The 6,000-nt window shown below is 38.5% G+C and overlaps 1 long non-coding RNA gene across 1 annotated transcript in view; it reads left to right on the forward strand.

The window, feature by feature from the left end:
• The window catches only part of LOC135942748 (uncharacterized), a 50,075-nt gene extending 45,923 nt beyond the window's left edge, over window positions 1–4,152 (forward strand). The window contains exon 3 of the long non-coding RNA XR_010575125.1: window positions 3,367–4,152. This is a non-coding gene — a long non-coding RNA (uncharacterized LOC135942748). The remainder of the gene's footprint in view (window positions 1–3,366) is intronic.
• Window positions 4,153–6,000: the final 1,848 nt, after the last annotated feature.

Raw genomic sequence — 6,000 nt, forward strand, 5'->3', positions numbered from 1 at the left:
AGTATGTAAACAGCTTTAAAGGCCAAAAATTGAAAAATTTTGCATTATGTTGATAGAAGAAAGCAGTTCATTGAGTTTATTGTTTGTGAAAATTGACAACAGAAGTTTATCTCTCGATGAGCGATAGTGAAATCTAACAAGAACAAATACATTTCATATTGTGCTTAATTTTTCAAACAATTAAATGTTTTTTGCTTTATTTAGATCCCTCTCGTTAAAATCTATCCAATGGTTTGCAAATTATGAGGCAAATTTCCCTAAATTTTGAAATAAATAGTGATTTGACAGTTAGTGCTTGACTCAGGGATGCAAAATTTTGAGCCAATTTTCTCAACAATTCTATGGTGGAAATAATTAATCTTAATATTTTCTTTTTCGCAATTACCCTGGCCATACAATTTTAAAATAAGCCGTTGAATTTTACTTGAAGTATTTTTTCACGTGACAAATATCCATATATTAGAATCATGGGCAGTGGAAAAAGCTGCCGGGAACATATCCTTGACTTCGTCGATAAGAAAAGCTGCGGCTATGGGGTCTGCACGCGTAATTCCTTATTGAAAAGTTTGTAATCACGGCTCAAGCAGAGAGAGCGGGCCGCTTTGGCTGCGATGCTAATAAATTCCTGTGGTTATTCAAAACTCGAATATTAAACTGCGAGCAGAGAGTGAGCTGACCGGCCGGTCGGTCGGTTAGAACTCCTGCTCTGTACATAAAGTTGAAGTAATTTTGAGAGTTGAAACTTTGTTATTGCTTTGCTTGAATGCTACACGTAGGATTCTTCTTATTCGATGGATATGGCAACAAACTTTGGAGCCGGAGCGAGAGAGAAGGCCGAGCAGCCAACTCGATCCGCTCTCTATCCGCCCATGCAACGAGCTAATTTGATCAAGCTTGCGGCTCTTAATGATCAGAACTTCTCCTTTGCACGCAAGGAATGTTATGAGACGAATTCCGCACTCCACTACATCTCAATTACACTTTATAGTTTTCATCCGTCCCGCCGCCAGCTTGGCCGTCGGTTTTATATGGTGCGTGTTTGCCCCCAACATTATTTGTGCGTGCCCAGCAACTTGCTGGATCGAGAAAGTGATTTGGCAGGACGGTAAAAAGTTGCCTTATTTGCTGCACCATCCTTGATTGGATCTGTGGGTTTCCTCATTGGAATCTGAATAATTTGGTCTGGCTTTGATATCGAAATGGTCTCAATTTTCCTTGTTAATAGTCAATAAAATTATTTACTTGGATTAAAAAGTAATCTTTGTTAAATAATTACACTCGAAACAGCTGAAACTGGACACGTTTTTATAGTTGAAATATCATTTTTGTTTCTCTAATCATCTTTTAAATTCATATCAATAAACATAGGCACACTTTGAAACAACTTTCTTTTCATAAATGAAACAATTTTAAATTTTAAAAAGTTCCTGCCGCAAAAATACACAGAATAGTAAATGTAATTATTAATCACCACGGCCGGAAATATCACGTCCATCTCTTTTTTGTTATTATCATAAACAAAAAAACCTGCCGACGTATTAACTCCCCCAAAGTTCCAAAATCAAAGCTCTATATTCCAATCCTCTTACTCCACGATTTCTAAGCTCACAACCCCATTGTTCGACTTAAACAAGTGCCGAGAGGGCAAAAAACTGGCGCAGAGAGGCACGAGTCAAGTTTTTGAATGGGACACGTAAAAAACATTCAGACGCGCGTGGCCTGGTGCGTGTGTGCGCCCGCCAGCAAAAAAAGGTTGAGCAGGTCTTTGAGCGTGCGGTCGCGATTGAACGAAAGGGAGACATGAAAGCAAATGCTTGACTCCGCAATCCCATTACATTCATGCAGGAAAAAAATGAATCTTGGTTCACTAAAGAGATGATTACATTAAAACACGAATAAAAACCATTCAATACATGTCTTCAAGTCAAATAAAATTAAAATGAATACTCGGAAATCATAAAGAATCACAAAATTAAATGTAATTTGATTTTTGGATTATAATTGCAGTCAAATTATTGAAGAACGGAAATCCTGAAAAAATATAATTGTAATTAATGAATAAAAATTTAATAGAAGGCCTTAAGGGTATACATTTTGATTCAAATCTCATCTGTTCAGAAAGAAAAAATATCTCAATGCGAGGAGCAAGCATTCAACGAGCCTGAAGTTCGCCCATACGGCTAAAGGGGAGGAAGTCATTTTGAATCTGGCACATTACGCGTGACTAACTTTTCTGCCGACGCGATGAGTACAGTATATCTCGCTCGCTCGTCTTGATGTTAATATCAAAGTTACACAGACGCATATTAATTATTAGACGTACGAGAGCGCGCAGCGTCTGTGTGCGTGTGTTCCTTTAGAAAAGCCGGCGGAGCAGGGCGGAGGGGCAAGAAAATGCGGCCCGAGACTTGGTGGAGCGGCGACCCTCGCCATAATTCACCCATGCTGGAATATATAGTAGTAATAGAACTAGTGGCTCGCTGACCGTTAATATATGCATTCATCCTCATAAGAAAAATGTGCGCGAATTTGCATGGTTCGTTGGTCGGAGTTGCTCTATACCGTCGCTCCAGGAGCAGAACGGGACTATTGGCGGCGGGATATTTATTATTTACCTTTTCAAACGTAAAGGTTAAATATTAGTCTATAGAAAATGATTGAAAACTTTATTGGTTGAGAAACATAGCACAATAAACGGATCTTTTTTTTAATCTTAAAAAAATAATACGTAAATTTGTACACTCGGGACCCAACAAAAATTATAACTGTATAGACACCTAATATTTTGAATAGTTAAAGTGGAATGATACTGGGCAACAATTTAAAATTATTTAAAATGTTGAATGCCTTAAACAATTGACCGATAAACAATTTGTTCAACAATTTGCAATAGTAAAAAAGGACCTTCCTACAGTAAAAATTCAAATTTTGCCAATTTTCTCCAAAATTTACAGTGCTTGAACATATTTTCTTGGCATATTCCGATTCCTCTCGTCGAGATCTGTCCAATTGTGTATGCCACTTATTGCGGAAACTCTTGGTTTTGAAATTAAATCGGATTTCAAGTAAGGAGACAGCCATTACCATTCGAAAAGCACGGTAGCTTTCCAGTCAATTTTCTCAAAAAAATTACAGCGCTCCTTAAGTCCAGGTCAATTTAGGCTTTAACTGAATCCTAAGGGATGAATTTATGTATTGGCAACAAGCATTTTCCAGGCTTTTGCAGTATCATTCCTTTTTAAAACAAAATAAAAAAGCCTTGTATATATATTGGAATCTGATCTATGAGCGAATAATTAATTATTCTCCGGATAATTCCCATCCTACCTGAGAAGTTCTAATCTTTGTTTTTGTTCCTGTTCGCAGCATGCAGACTGAGCAGAATACCTGCTAGAATTTCCATCATGTTCTTTACGCGCCCACACGAGCAACTTCGGAATTTGCAATTTGACCCAGCGGCAGCAACAACAACCTTCTAATATACATCGAAATCATCGCCGGCCAAGTAATTAAATCATCAGCCCGTGAAATAATTACGGCCCGAGTGATTTTTCGACCTGTGCCAGATCAAAGAGCGGCATCAGAGAAGCTGCGGGCTCCTTTAAGATGGAAATCTGCGAACCCGACTGAATTCCTGCACGAGTGAATGCGCGCGTTCTCCACTCGCCTTCGTGGAACTGCAAACGTGCTCTCTGCCTGCTTTTTATCCGCTGCGAGACAAAGTTGGACAAAGCGACGAGAGAGAGAGAGAGCGAGAGAGCGCCGTCAAAAACTTGGCTGCAGCTTTGCGAAATAATGAACGCTTTGCTGCTGAATCGTCCACTGAGTTATTTGCTGCTGCTGCTGCTTCTGCGGCTCTAAACTTTTTGCCCACCGGAATGTGTTTTGTGTTCAGAGGAAAGGATTGAATTTCGCGTAGTTTTGTTAAAAGAAAAAATTGATAGCTATATTATAATTAAGATTTCTTGTTTTGATGCAAAAATTTTATATAATTCTAGATTGAATTTAAGTTAATCACAGACGCTGAATATATTGTGTAGAATTAAAGATGTTGAAGGAGGTTGAAGCCTGATTTTTATTTCCATAAGCGCATTTTACTGAGAAGTTGGTGTCCATCCTATTTAAAGATATGATTATTTTAATTTATTAATGTTTTGTAAACATATTTACTGAATAAACTCCGCTTTATGAAATTAATGTCTGTGTGTTTATAACTTCACTCTTTATCCTTTGTCAAGCAAAAAACAATTACAATTTTATTTCATGCGTTAAATCAAGTTTGACTATGAACGGCATCGATGATGTTTCGCCGCCAGAGCTGACTGCGAGCATCACACAGACACGTGCGCTCGCTTGAGAGGCGGGTGCAAAACTACCCCTGTCGGGAACTCGGCAAATTCAAAGGGTTAAGCGCCACGGGGAATGCGCGGAGGAAGCGGGAACTTTTTGGAGCTGAGCAACTGATCGGAATATTGCCGCTTGCACTCGTTACTCTGTTAAAATGTATCGACTAAAGAAAAAATATATATGCAGCCAAGAGTGGAACAATTCTTTGTAGAATATTATTAGCATGATCTATATTTCTTGTACAATAGTAAATATATAATTAAAAGCTGTTAATGCAATGAGAAAATAACAAATTTACCTCAAAATTTAAAAAATATATTTATGAAATTAATGCAATCATTTAAGTTGCTTAAAATTTATAAATAATTAGCTTTCCGGACTTTATTTGAGCTTGTAATGGTTGTGAAAATTAAATTATCCAGTCATGATCATTTCAATTTCGAGAAAATAGTTTTTTAAGTTTTGCCAGAGCCTTTATAAATGAAAAAAAAACTTGAAGTGTTTGGAAGGTTTATATTTTTATAGCTTTTGATCTTGTTAAAATATAAATATTAGCTTTCAGCTCCCTATCAGAAATTTTAAAGTTTAAAATGCAAGAAACGTCCTACACACCAACTCCACATCGCTCAACACAAGAACATTTAGGGTCACAATAATACCCTTTCATTCAAATGAAAGTTTTTTATCATTTCGCAATGGCGTTTGAATAGTTTACACCTCTTTCTCCGCGAAAATTCGATTATTGTTTTGCGGCATGGTACTGTACGTTGCTTAACAATTTTCATCGGCATGCAGGCGAGAGCTTCTTACGAGGGCACGCTCCCTCCTTGTCCCTACCCCAGTCGCGCGGCTCCCTTCCCTTTCTGGTCGAGGGTGGAGTTTGTCGAAGCATCTTGGCGTCGGCGTAAGAAAAGACGCTCAACTGCTCGATCGATTCTGCAGAAAATGCATGATGGCGAACTCAGTCGTTGAATTAAACCGTTCAGATCTCCGCAAAATGAAATTCCTGGATTTGGAAATATTAAACAAATATAAAATAACGGTTTGCGAATTTTTAATTTTCGAATTTAGAAAGGACTGAAAGACGTTCATCTCAAAACTCGTTTTTCAGCCCCTCTCACGGATGCTTTGCAAATCAGGTTTGTGTGCCAAGAAAACAAGATAAAGCCGGCTGCATTACACTGTTTTTTTCCCGACATCAAAGGATGAAAAATGGTAATGCGCTCTCCTCTTGTTTGTTCAGACGGGTGAGGGTAGTCTCATCCATATCAAAGCAGTTTAAATTGCAGGTGGCGAAAATAATTTGATATAACCTGTTGCAGTGTATTAAAAAAGGATTTTTTAGCGTGAGCCGCAGCCACACACACACACACACTCATGCGCACTTTGCTCAATTAGGCGAAACTGGTGGCCGCAGAGAAAGAGAGTTACACACAGCACACACACACACACACGCTCTCTCGCAACGCGCGGGTGTGCTCGTATGTATATACGCACATAAATGTATATGTGTGCTATCATATTGTCAAACACACGCGGGAGCCAAATTTTCTCAGCTGGAATGCAGAAGGGTTGAGATTCGAGCCGTATTATTAAAATGCACAGGACAAGGAGACGCGAGACAAAGACCGAGGCGTCCGCTCTCTAATGCAA

The sequence above is a fragment of the Cloeon dipterum genome, chromosome 4 (genome assembly GCF_949628265.1).
Source record: "Cloeon dipterum chromosome 4, ieCloDipt1.1, whole genome shotgun sequence".
In the NCBI taxonomy this organism is placed as follows: domain Eukaryota; kingdom Metazoa; phylum Arthropoda; class Insecta; order Ephemeroptera; family Baetidae; genus Cloeon; species Cloeon dipterum.